General features: G+C 36.9%; 1 pseudogene; it reads left to right on the forward strand.

Annotated features, from left to right (window-relative positions):
* The first annotated feature begins 9,098 nt into the window (after nucleotides 1-9,098).
* On the forward strand, nucleotides 9,099-9,772 carry LOC138148107 (uncharacterized; annotated as a pseudogene).
* Nucleotides 9,773-14,666: the final 4,894 nt, after the last annotated feature.

Raw genomic sequence — 14,666 nt, forward strand, 5'->3', positions numbered from 1 at the left:
GTTGCTATATAAACCTTAGGTTGATAGAAACCCTTTTCAGCCATCACAACACAATGACCACTTACAAAGTCAGAGGGATTGCAACCTGTATCGTTAGAGGGTGTGCCCACACCAATTAAATAACAGATCCTTGAAATTTTGAAATAGATTACATATCAAGAAAAGGAGCTGACATCTATCAGTAGGGATGAAAATTATTCTTGACAATGTGCAATAGCTAATAATAAAGGCACTTTGTAAATCTCTCAATAAAATGATATAGAAAACTGGATTTTGGACAATGTTACATAAATATGGAAAATGTGCTTACTTCCATTCATATTGCTTTGAGGTTATTCAAAAGATGAAACCCCTAGAGAAAAAAAAGAATGCATTAAATATGGTTTTAAAAATCTATTTTCCTAAGCTACAATGACAGCTATCCATAGAACTGTCAAGGTCTCAAAGATACTAATAAAAATTACCTATTATTACAGTTTTCTAAACACTGCTAAAGTTTTCTGGAAGGTTCATGTGTGCTTTCTTTTCCCTAGGAAGTTATTTTGGATAGAATTATCATCAATCTTTCTTTAAAAAATTATTAATATTTTCTTTTTACATTGCCTGGATTTTTCCCAGTATCCCTCATCCTGCTTCTCCCAAAGAGCCATCCCCTGTAACAAAGAATTTTTTAAAGGACAAAAAGAGAAAGGAATAATAGGAAAGAAAATCAGCAAAACTCATCTAAAAAGTCTGAAAATATTTGCAAGTTCCCACCACTGTGGACCCCCAGTGTTAATAAAGGAGTCTGGGGAGGTGTCTTCTCATATCTCTTCTTTGAGGCTATGCTTGTTCTTTGTAATTCACTATCAATTATTTTGTAACTGTTCTTTCCATTTACATTATTGTACCCACTGTGTACATAATTTTCTTGACTCTACTTACTCTTCATTTTACTTCATGTAAGTCTTCCTCTACTTTTTCCTATTCATTATTTTTGTTGTTTCTTAAGGCACATAATAATATTTCATTACCTTAATTTACCAGGTTATTTGTTTTAGTTTTATTTGTTTAATTATTCCCCAGGTGATGGGCATGTACTTTATTATCAAGCCATCATAAGGACATTGACCACAATACATTTCAAAGATTTTATAAAGTCCCTTTAACAGGAAAACCTTTATAGAACTTGGTCCAGAAATTGGAGGGAGAACCCTACATTTTTTTTAAAGTGAGACAGCCAAATGGCACAGTGGATGATTGCTGGGCCTTATGTCAGGAAGACCCAAGTTCAAATTCAGCTTCAAGACATTTATGACCTGTGTGACCCTGGGCAAGTCACTTAACTAGTATGAAAATAATCATAGTACTTACCTTACAAGATTGTTGTGAGGGTCAAATGAGATGGATTGTAAAGTACTTACTAAGTGCCTGACATAAAGTAAGTGTGCAAGCTATATAAATGTTTTGCTGTTCAGTCATTTTCAATCATGTCAGACTCTTCATGACCCTTTTTTGGGTTTTATTGGCAAAGATACTGGAGTGGTTTGCTATTTCCTTTTCCAGCTCATTTTACAGATGAGGAAACTAAGACAAACAGGGTCAAACAGCTATTAAATGTCTGAAATCAGATTTAAAGTCAGGAAGAAAAGTCTTCCAGATTCTAGGTCTGGCACTCTATTTACTGTGCCACCCAACTGCCCCTATATAAATGTGAGTTGTTATGATTAGAATCTTTTAGCAGAAATGGATACCAGTGTTCTTTGTTTGCTTTTACCGGCTAATCTTTAAATAGACTATGTTGAGCCATAGTTCAGAATTGTGATACAAGCAATTGTTGACATTGTTGTTTGTCTTTCATTCTCAAGGAGGACCAATGACATCAGGAGGGTGATGTCATTCATGACTTGCAGGTGAATTGGATTTAAGTGAGGCAAGGCTGTGCAAAGTCACTGGTCTAACTCTTTCCTCTAGAACCCTCTGGGTGCAGTGGCAAGATATAGATCAGGACAACTGGCAATGGCTCCAGATATAGTGGAAGACCTTGGCCTTTTTAAGCAAAGGTGTTTCCCAGGTCTCAGTTTGTCTGGAGCCACACCCATTTGGTGATTAAGGCTAGGTAAAAAATGAGGCAAACCCCTGCTCCCACATAGGTTAGGTTAGTCTTTCCTTGAGAATTATTAAGACCATCCTTGAGTCTTGGTTGGATTAGGAGACTTAAGACTCAGACTGTTCATGTCACTTCCTGGTCACCTGAGTTCAAAACAGTTGTAAAGAACTCCAAGTGCCCTCTCTAAGGCCCACCTGGTAGATCACACTGAGTAATTCAAGAGACCTTTGTTCAATTGAATCAATTTGCAATTTCTTCAATGCCTATTCTTACTGAATATTCTCCTTCTATAGTTAAGTAAATATCATTATGTTAATTGTTGAATAACCTAGGAATGTCTTATTCTGTTCCAATTTTGAATCTAAATGTACAGGGTACTGGCCCAACCCAGGTCCAAACTAGAGCAGATGCCTTGTAACAGATTTTTTTTTCTTTTAAATGGTATTTTATTTTTTTCCAATTACATATAAAAACAATTATTAACATTAATTCTTAAATAAAATTTTGAGTTCCAAATTTTTTCTCTCCTTCCTTCCTTCCCCCCTTCCCTCCCTAAGACATTAATTTGGTATAGGTTATATATGTGCAAATATGCAAAATATATTTCCATATTAATTATATTGTGGAAAAAAAAAGAAACAGAACAAAGGTAAAAAGAAAACCATGAAAATATAAAGTAAGTGAAAATAGTATGTTTCAATCTGCATTCGGACTCCCTCAGTTCTTTGTCTGTATGCAGATAGTATTTTCCATCATGAGACTTCTGTAATTGTCTTGGATCATTGTATAGCTGAGAATAGCTAAGTCACTCATAGTTATCATCACACAATGTAGCTGTTATTGTGTACAATGTTCTCCTGGATCTGCTTACTTCACTTTGGAATCAGTTCATTTAAGTCTTTCAAGGTCTTTCTGAAATCATCCTGCTTGTCATTTCTTATATCACAATCATATTCCATTACCATATTCCATTCATATACCACAATTTGTTTAGCCATTCCCCAATTGATGGACATCCCCTCAATTTCCAATTCTTTGCCGCTACAAAAAGAGCTGCTAAATATTTTTGTACATTAAGTCCTTTTTCCTTTTTTATGATCTCCTTGGGATACAGACCTAGCAGTAGTATCATTAGATCAAAGGGTATGCACAGTTTGGTTGCCCTTTTGAGCATAGTTACACATTGCTCTCCAGAATAGTTGGATCAGTCAACAACTCTACCAACAATGCATTAGAGTCCCAAGCCATCAGGGATTTTCTCTGAAGCTCCTTCCAAGGAAATTCTATAATTCTATGACGAGAGAATGATCATCTCCGTTTTTAAATCAAATGGAGTCTCACAGAATCTGATTGTGTTTACAGAAAGAAAGAACTACAGCTAGTTCCTGATAAGTACAAACAATGAATCCTAGGGAATAGTCACGTTATTTGAATCGGTGCTGCTTGTTTCCATTGAGTTAGAACCAATGGCCGCGTGTTACATAATTTTAACTGCTAATCATGTGAATTTGAATTCCTGCGATCGCCTCCCACAATCCTTTACTCTATGTTCTGAGGAAATGATAGGAATATATACTGGATATCCCAGAAAATAGGGATCTCAGAGAGGAGTGAACTACCTCTACTAATGAGGATCCGTGCTTTCTTGTCCACTTATAGCCTTAGATGTCTAGAGCACTAGAGGTAAAGTGACTTTCCCACAGTCATACCGTCAGTATTTCTCAAGGCAAGACTTGAACCTAGGTCCTCTTGGCTTCTTTCATTCATTCAGTCAATAAGCAATATATGCCAGATTGTTTCTCTATCCACTATACTGTTGTGATGTTTAAAAACTTTGAGAGACATGGTTTCTGGGTAATCTAATCATTTTATTAATAAGACTAGCATGTTTATTACTAAAAAGAGGTCAGGGGCATTCTTGAATAATTAAAGGCCCCTCACCCCTCCCCATAGCAGTAAGCTCACAATTTATACACCCTTGAAAGAGCAGGTGTTTCTGAGGATAGCAATCAACTCTTATCAGTTAACAGTTGATGAGAGAATGAATATTACAACAAGAGATAGGCTATATTATACAATGAGGGTCTTCAGGTACATGACACTGAACACCCAAATCTTGGTCAAAGAGATATCATTTTCCATATCACCTCTCTGACAAAAGATAGAATCCACATTTTCCCAGACCTGTCCAAGTAAAGAAACAAAGAAAAAGCAAGAATCCAGCCTAAACTTAGAATTTCTATTACTTTCTGATTTGTTCTTAGCCTGAGTGTTTGAGAAAAATTTTCAACACTGGTTAGATTTCTGAATGAGGAAGAAGAAAAGGGGAAAAATTTTGGCCCTGATTCAGTAACTAGTTATTAATATATAAAAGAAATAATAATTTATCTCAACCCACTATACTATGCTACTTCTGGGGGATAGGGGGAAATGGAGAAAATAAATAAATAAAATAGAATAAAAATAATCAAAACTTAGTAAATCTAATATTATAGAATCAACAAAAGTAGGGACTGAGTTTTTTTAATAAAAATTAAAATTATTACTCTGTTAAAGAATTTTAGTTGGAAGCATTATCAGAAGCCATAGGATCCAACCAACACCCAAACAAAGTTTCCTTATATTTATACCCTGGTGATCACGCAACCTCTCTTCTGCTTGAAGCCCTCCAGGGAGGGAGAACCCACTACCTTGAGAAATAGTCCATTCTATTTCTCACTTAGTTCACTTTAAGAAAGTTTCCCTTATATCAAGCCTAAATTTGCTTCTTTATAACTTCTCCTCATTGTTCCTGGGTCAGAGTCCTAGGAGCAAAGCAGATCAAGGATAGTCTTTCAAAAAGTCTGGCGGACAGTCATCACATTCCTTCCAAATTGTCTTGTCTCCTTTCATTTACATACCCTCATTACCTTCAACCAATTCTCTTTTTTTATTTTTTTATTATTTTTTGGTTTATATCATTCATTTCTATAAGATTTTGAGTTACCAATTTTGTCCCCATTTCCCCCTATTCACCACCCCAAAACAGCAATCCCACTAAATATCCCCTCCCCCAATCTGCTTTCTCCCATATCTTACCCCATACCCCCTCCAACTTTCCAGCAGGGCATGGTAGATCTCTATGTTCCAGTGCCTATATATCTTATTTCCTAGTTACATGTAAAATATTAATAATAATAATAATATACATATATTTTAAACATTTTATTTTAAACCTTTGAATTCCAGATTTTCCCCTTCCTTCCTTGTCACCCACCCTTACTGGGAAGGTAAGCAATTCAATACAGGTTGTATGTGTATAGCTATGAAAAACATTTCCATAGTGGATATATTGTGAAAGACTGACTATATTTCCCTCCATCCTATCCCACCCCCCACTAGTTCTATTCTCTACTTTGATCCTGGCCCTTTTCAAAAGTGGATGCTTCCAACTCCCCCCCCCCAGCCTGCCCTCCCTTTCATCATCCCCCCTCTCGTCCCCTTCTGCCCTACTCTCCTGTAGGGTGACATACCCTATTTAGTGTGTATGTCATTCCCTCCCTAAGCCCAATTCAATGAGAATAGGTTGACTTATTCCCTTTTGCCTTCCTGTTCTTCCCCTCCATTGTAACAGTTTTCCCTTGACTCTTCTATATGAGATAATTTACCCTATTCTATCTCTCCCCATCTCCTCTCATTATATTCCTCTCTCACCTCTTAATTTCACCTTTTAAGTATCATCCCTTCCTATTCAGTTGGTCCTGTGCCCTCTGTCTATGTATACCTGTACATATATACACACACCCACATATGTATTCATATACCCATATATCCTCCTATATAGACATATATATTTATGTATATATACATATATATATATATATTTCTATTCCCTTCAACTATTCTCATACTGAGAAAAGTTTCATCAGTTACAATTTTTGTTTTTCCATGTAGGAATGTAAGTAGTTCAACTTTGATAAGTTCCTTTTGATTTCTTTTCCCTGTTTACCTTCTCAAGCTTCTCTTGCTTCTTGTATCTGAATGTCAAATTTTCTATTCAACTCTGATTTTTTCATCAGGAATGCTTGAAAGTCCTCTATTCCATTGAATTACCATATTTTCCCCTGAAACACGATACTCAGTTTTGCTGGGTAGGTGATTCTTGGTTTTAATCCCATCTCCTTTGACCTCTGGAATACCATATTCCAAGACCTTCGATCCCTCATTGTAGAAGCTGCCAGATCCTGTGTTATCCTGATTGTGTTTCCACAGTATTCAAATTGTTTCTTCCTGCCTGCTTGTAATATTTTCTCCTTGACCTGGGAACTCCAGAAACTGGCTATAATATTCCTAGTAGTTTTCTTTTGGGGATCTTTTTCAGGAGGTGATCAGTGGATTCTTTCAACCTCTATTTTGCCCTCTGGTTCTAAAACATCAGGGCAATTTTCCTTGGGAGTTTCTTGAAGGATGATTTCTAGGTTCTTTTTTTGATCATGACTTTCAGGTAGTCCAATAATTTTTAAATTATCTCTCCTGGATCTGTTTTCCAGGTCAGTGGTTTTTCCAATGAGATATTATAGTACATTGCCTTCTATTTTTTTTTATTTGTTTGGATCTGTTCAATAGTATCTTGATTTATCATAAAGTCACTAGCTTCCATTTGCTCCAGTCTAATTCTGAAGGAATGACTCTCTTCAGTGAGCTTTTGGGATTCTTTTTCCATCTGGCGAATTTGGCTTTTTAAGGCATTCTTCTCCTCATTGGCTTTTTGAGCCTCTTTTGCCATTAATTTGAGTTACTCTATTTTATAAGGTGTAATTTTCTTCAGTCAGGTTGTTGACTCTCATTTCATAATTTTCTTGAATCATTCTCATTTCTCTTCCCAAATTTTCCTCCACTACTCTTATTTGGTTTTCAAAACACTTCTTAAGCTTCTCTATGGCCTGTAAGCAGCTTATTCTTTTGATGGAAGCTTTTGGTGCAAGAGTTCTGATTTTGTTGTCTTTCTCCTTTTCCATACCCCGATCCTTTTTGTCCCTAAAAAAGGGATCAAAAGTTGGACTACTGTGCTTGCCTTGCTTCCCCAGCTTGTTCATGTTGCCACTCAATTACTTGAGTTTTGAGCTTTTTGCCACAGTAGAACTCTACTACCAGAGTGGGGAGCTTTGTCCCAAACGCTGGGGTTTTCTCAGCTGCTGGAGTTATTAGTTGGCTGCTCTCTCTGAAGCCTCCACATGCTCTGGCACACTGGTCACACATCCCAGGACCTCCACCCCAGATAGTGATCCAGATCCAAGCAGGTTAAAGCAAAATCAATTACCCACTCAGACTGGACACTTTGTCCCCCTACAATCTGCAGTCCAGGAGCTCTGAAGCCACCACGTGGCAGTGGCTGGATGGCTTCCATGCCTCAGCCGCTTCTTGATCCAGGGGGCAAAAGCCAACCATACTCCTGTACTCCCAGGTCCCAAAGTCCACACTGCATTGACCTCTCACTTTGTCCTTAGTAGGGAAGTACTATTTCTACTCCACCATCTTGACTCTGCCCCCTCACCTTCAACCAATTCTCACAACAACTAGGTTGCATGGTGGCTAGTGTTAGATTTGGAGTTAGGAGGACTTGAATTCCAGTCCAACCTCAAACACTTATTAGTTGTGTGACCCTAGGGAAGACATTTAATCACCCTGTGCCTCAGTTTCCTATAAAATGGCTATAATAATTGCTTCTACCTCACAGGGTAGTTGGGAGGATAAAACTGAGATATCTATAAACTGCTTTGAAAACCTTACAACACTATCTAAACATCAACTATTATTATAATATAGCATGAATTCTAGGCCATTTACCTTCCAAATCACCCTTCTCCAGACTCCCCAGCTTAGCAACATTTGTAATAAAATGTAGCACCTGAGTTTCAAAAAAAAGATATTCTTTTTAAATTATCTGTTCACAAGAACTGTATTTTTCAGGTGCTTCATGAGCATTAGCCACCATGTCTCTGACCACGGAGCTTCCTTAGCAGGTCCAGCTAGCACAGCACCTGACCAATAAGGAGAAGATGATGCGACAGCGTGTGGTGAGAAAGCTTCAGAGATACTTCCGCACCAAGACTCAAGCTGCCTCTAGTAGTTTCAGTCACAAATTGCTAAAAATAATGAAAAGGGCTTTTCTACTTATGTGGACACAGGACAAACCTCTCCTACAGGAGGAACTTGGAAATGCAATTTCCCAGCCCATTCATGTTTTTCAGAACACAGAAACCTGGCACCTATTTGTTCAGACTTTTTGGCAAACCATGAACCGTGAGTACATTGGAATAGATAAGATTGTGCGGGGATAAGTTCTGCATGTTAATATGTCTGCTTCTGAACCAATCTTTTTAGGTATTAAAAAGAAATGGATGGGAGAAAGTCAGTTTGGGATATTCTAATGAAAGAAATTTTGCTCCTAATCAGGCACCTTGTGGAGTAAAGTCCCACTTTATTGACATATACATGGAAGAACTGGCTAAAGTAGGAGCTAAAGAACTTACTGCAGATCAAAAACTGAAGTTTATTGTACCATTCTATAAAATTGTATCTAGGACATAAGATTCTAATTTGCTGCATAATATAGTGGGAGATATCTTTGAAGTAATTTTGGAACAAGCTCCCTCTGCCATTGAAGATTTAGTGGGAGAATTAAAAGCAAACTAAGAAGAATCAGATGATATGACATCCATAAGATTACCCAGGAAACAAAAGAAAGGAAAGAAAGGTAAGCATTCCTCCTCAAACCTTCCAGATGCCTTCCAGAGCCTTCAAGATAGCCTTCCTCAGCATAACAAATTGAACAGGAGTAGGCTTTAGCAAAAGAAGACTTGTTTGCCAAAATTGAAATTGCAAAAAGTCTGAGAGGGGGAAAAGATTAAAGACAGAATATGGAGACAGCTGTGATTTTTGAGAAAGATAGGTCAAGAACTACAAAGAGAAAGGAGATGCATAAAAGAAGAATTCGAGTACTGATTCTTCTTTTCCATGTGAGATAGGTATGTCTGATATAGCTATTCCCTTAAATCTTCAAAGCAAAAGCTCAAGGAGAGCATGTAAAAGAAAAAAAGGGTCAAGGACCAAAAGCCATAGAAGGAACAGATGGCTTCCAGGAGCAAAATCAAAATGATGAAACAGAGACTCCAAAGAATGAAGGGGGAGAGGGGGAAGAAGACAAGGACTGACAAATCTTGAAGTGATGCCAACTATTGGCAAAAGCAGGAAAAGGTGTTTGTAAGAAGATAGAGACCAAGGAACAGCAAATGAAAAAGGCTTATCCTGTGAAAGGACTGCTAGCACTTCCTACTGTTTCCCCAAAGCCAGAAAGTAATGACTTAGGAACCCCTAAATTAGTCACAGAACAAAAGAAGCAAGTTATTAATAGAAGCTACCTCCTTGCTCCTCAGGTAGCCTCAAAGGTTTCTTCAGAGATGGTTAATCCAAAAAGTTACAGTTAAGTAGAACCAGTGAGTGATCTAGAGATAGTGTCAAGATATAGATACCACTAGAATGATAAAAAAGAAACATAAGTGGGTTAGTAAAAACAGTTTTGTTCCTCCCTAACAAGATAAGGCCAAGTTATCCAAGAGAGAACTGGCAAAGAGTACAGAAAATCCAACATATTGTGATTTATTTCCACCTCCAAAAAGGCCAAACAGGAGTCTCAGTAGATGAACATCTTCCTTAAGGAGGAAAAATAGACAAATTTTGTGGTCTGTAGGACCAACAATACTTTTCAGGCCTCCAAGCAGAAGAGTGAAAAGAAACACAAGGAAGGATCTAAGTGTTTTCTAAGTGTTAGGACTGGTTTTCTGGGTGATCTTTTAGGATTCCAACTCCCCAAAAAGAGGAGGTAGAAGAAATATTTTCCATCACAAGTCAAATAAGTATTCCAGGATGTCATTAACAAGAAATCACATTAAAAATATTATTTTTTTCAGCAATAAAAACTGAGTTGTGGCACAAGAACCAGTTCAGAAGCATGGTTTCTTTTTCATTTGATCAAGGATGTTGGGAAGAAAATTCATGGTGTTGGAAATAAATTGAAAGAGCTCTAATGAAAATGACTGTAGAAGGGATCAGACCTTGAAAACATCAATCTTTTAACCAAGGCCTTTCTATATTTCATAAAGTATTTGTGCTTACTAATTGGGATTAGTTCATGAAATATGTTAGCTGTCCTGGGTGTCTTGTAACTGTGAGTCACTTTTTTCTTTTTTTATGTCAATAGTATTTTGGTTTTTCCAGTTGCATGTGGAGATCATTTTCAACATTCATCTTTTATAGGATTTTGATTCCAGGTTTTTCTCCCTCCTTCCATCCCCTAAACAAAAATGCAAACAGTCTGATACATGTTGTACATGTGCCATTATGTTGGGCATGTTTCCACATTGGTCATGTTGTGACAGGTGAAATGGAACAAAAGGAAAAAAAATAGTGAAGATGGTATGTTTAGTCTGTGTTCAGACTCCATCAAATCTTTCTGTAAGTCACTTTGAAAGATTAAAATTGTATGGCTGGCCTTGAGGGGAAAAAGAACTATACATTTTCTTTCAATTTTTCCTTTCTCAAAAAGATAAAGAGAAGTAATATTCAGGTTTATATTTATATATTGCAGAATAGATGATTATCTTATTACTAAATAGGTGAAAACTTAAAGGACCCATTTGGGCAGTGACACAAACAAAACTAATAAACATTGGTTAAAAGAGGCATATAAAAATAAATGAAAGACACACACATGCACATGCATTCAGTGCAAAAGATTAAAAATCAGGGCAATGGGGTAGTGACACTATTTATAAGTAGGAAATTCAGTGCAAGCTGAGGCACAAATATATAATTAGACCATTGGATATTCTGCAATTAGACTATTGGATACTCGTGCCCTGTAACTTCAACATCCATAATTATTGAGTAGCAAGACAAGTTCAGGCACAAAAAGGAATGAGTTAATATATTTATAAATATATAAACATATATATGACTTAATTCCCATATTCCTGGAGTGTGAATGAAAATTCACATTCAGAGTACTAATTTGAGAATTTTTTTAAAAGACACACTGTCACCATAGGCCTTTGGGAGTTGAAGAGAACAGAAATAGCTATCAAACTAGCTGTCAAGTTAGAAAGTTATTTTTTATAACTTTGATTTTCCAGAAACTTAATTTTTTTTTTCCGTGGGAGGAAACTGAGATATCAATGATAGATAGAGGGGGAAAAAAGAAAGAATGAACAAAAACAAAACATTTATTTACATTTGTTAAGTACAAAGGACTAGGCTAAGCTTAGGGAACACAGATTAAAAAAAAAAAGTAAGACGATTCCTGCACTCAAGGGACTCGCATCTTAATGAGGGAGACAGTATATATGCTAAGTTTCAGCTGTAAGTCAGATGGGTGTAAGTCCACAGTTATGCAACAGCAAATCAGATGTTAATTCCTCTTCTTTAGTGTCATTTCCACTGACAAAATCATACCAGTTTCTGATTTTGAATCATGTCCAAATTAGTGTAACTCTTGAATTTTCATAAAGTGGTCATATATATGTATATGTATTTTTTTTCCTAATTTGTACTCTTTGAAGTCCTAATGATGTAAAATACAGTAATTGGTTGTACAATAAAGATATGCATTATGAATTCAAACTTATGGGATTCATTATTCACCATAATCAGAACCTAACTTTATTTGACAGTGCCCAAAACTTTCTTTTTTAAGTCTTCAGTAGGTGAGGTTGTAAGAAGGAAGAAAAGAAATATTTATTAAGCACAAAATATATGCCAGATACTAAGCTTAGGTCTTTACAAACATGACCTCATATAATCTTCACAACAACCCTGAGAGATAGGTGCTATTATTATCCTCATTTTACACTTGAAAAAAATGAGGCAGATGAAGATTAAGTGACTTGCCCCAGGTCACACAGCTACTATGTGTCTGAGATCAGATCTGAGCTTTGCTCCTCCTTACTCCAAGTCCAATATTCTGCTTTGTACCACCTAACTGGCTTCTACAGGAACAGTTGCCAGGCTGCATCTCCATAAGGGCTGCTTCCCAAGATGATGGCTTAGGGTGCTGTGCTGGAAGCACTGCTGTTCCCAAGGCTCTAGGTCTAGGACTTTCTCCATAAGATCAGAGGAGAGTTGATAGTCAAGATGGTGGTAGTAGTGGCCTTGCCAGAAACATGCTGCCTCCTATCTCTCCCCCAGATTGCCTTGCTGCTTCAGTTAGACAAGCTTGCCTGCCCTATGTGGGTGTGGCAGTTGGTTGAGATGGTTGGTCCTTTCTCCTTAGGATCTGCCTCTTTGGATGAAGGTAAGCTTTGAATTTTCAACTGAATTAAATGTTTTGGAAACAAGTTGGCATGCAGGAATTTTGTACTAAAGAGTACACAAAAGCAGTTATGTGTTTTTCTCCCTTTTTCCATCAATGTTGCAGACTGACTTTTCAATCAGCATCAGATCAGCCAGTATTGGTTTTAAGTAATTATCATACCATATCTGACCTCCCTGATGCTAGCTGACAGCTCAGTCAGCCAGTTATAGAAGCAGAAATTGTAGAGGATCCTGGAAGCATAGAATTGTTTGAATTATTCTCCCTTCCAATGGGAGAATAACACAGCTGCAACTCATATAGCAATTTAACATTTACATTTACTTTCCTTATAATGACTTTGTGAGGTAGATGATACAAGTATTGTCCTCCCTCCCCACACACACACACACACACACACACACACACACACACACACACGTTTTACTGATGAGGAAACTGAGACTACAAATCTTTCAGTCTTTTCTCCTTCAAATACTTGTAATAGGGTTAGATCCCTGATCTAAATGAGCAATCCTTACTTATTTAGGATTTATGGTACAGTGGGAAAGGGTCTAGACTTAGAGTCAGAAAGCCTGAGTACAAATCCATCCTCAGGCACTTACTAGTTATGTGACCTGGGCAAGTCACTTAACCACAGTCTGACTCAGTTTCCACATCTGTAAAATGGGAATAATAATATCTACCTCCCAGAGTTGTTGTGAGATAATGTATGTACAGAGCACTGCAAACCTTAAAGCACTCTGTTATTGTTTAGTCATGTCCAAATCGTCATGACCCTATATGGAGTTTTATTGGCAAAGATACTGAAATGATTTACAATTTCCTTCTCCAACAGATTAAGGCAAACAGAGGTTAAATGTATTATCCAGGGTCACACAGCTAGCAAGTGTCTGAAACTGGATTTAAACTCAGGTCTTCCTTACTCGAGGCCCAGCACTCTATCCACTAAGCTACCTAGCTGCCTCTAAATTACTAAATAAGAGCTACCTATTATCATCATCAGTAAATTTCAAAACATCCCCTTTTCTTCCTACTTATTTCTCTTAATCCCAAAGAATTCTGTTGAATCAATTGGGTAAAATTATTGAAATCTAACCACACCTAAGGTGAAAGGAGTAAGTAGGGAAAACTGCATTCTCCTTGTTCTCCAAAAGGTATTCCCTTCAGGGATATCATGCATTGTGGGAGGAAAAGGGGCAAAGTATTCACACCAGATAGAATAATAAAATCATCTATCCCGACTGTCTCATGCTTTTTTTCTCCTAAGAAAATCCAAAGAATCATCATACTTAATTACTTTTGAGTCCTTCTTAACACAGTATTTACTAAGAACATCTAAACAAAAATAAATATGCTAGGAGAGAGGATAAGAAGCCTTTTATTCATTTTATGCAGCTGAATTTAACATCAATTCTGGCTTGTATGGTTTTTTGTCTTGTAAGTCTAAACTGTTGCCATAGAAACTGGTGTCTTTCTAAAGAAAAAAATCCAATCAAAACATGGCATTATTGCTCATGATATTCTCATGAATGTGAATGAGTGTAACAGTCACTCAGAATATCAATGTTTAGGGAACAGATGATATTTCACATGACTGGTATCAAGAAATGGAAAGAGATAGATTGAGCATTTATTAAGTGTTTACAATGTGCCAGCACTTAGTATAGTCCCTGAAAAATTGTAAGTGATTAATAAATGCTTGTTGACTGTCTGCCACCACTGTGTTAAATTGATAAGTGCTGGGGATACATATAAAAGCAAACATGTTCAAGATATTATATTCCAATAGGAACGTCAACACATAAAGGTAGAAACAGGTGTGTTGGGGTGAAGAAAGTGAAGGAAGAAGATACAGAGGACTGGTTCCCATGTACATAAGGCAGATGGCTCACCAAGGTAGAAGGAGGATGTTGGGGAGTCAGAGGTCAAGTCTTGGACAATCTAACTTAGATCAACTTAAATATCTGTTAATCTTAAGTAACTTTCTTGTTGATCCTTTTTTTAATGTCAGTAGATATACACAGTGCTTAGAATTCACAAGATTATACTTTTAAGATGTGGAGATTAATGAGCATACCATGTTGGGGAAATGGCTTATTTTAATATGATAGATCTTGCTAACAAAGAAAACTTAATGTTTCTGCTCTAAGATTTCCCTCTGGCTGAATGGAAATTGGATATGCATTTGTTCACATTTTCTCCATAAAAAAATATCTGAACCATTTAATG

Source organism: Petaurus breviceps, unplaced genomic scaffold, assembly GCF_028583685.1.
Source record: "Petaurus breviceps papuanus isolate PSGF00001 unplaced genomic scaffold, PetGlider_PUasm1.0 90822, whole genome shotgun sequence".
Classification (NCBI taxonomy): Eukaryota; Metazoa; Chordata; class Mammalia; order Diprotodontia; family Petauridae; genus Petaurus; species Petaurus breviceps.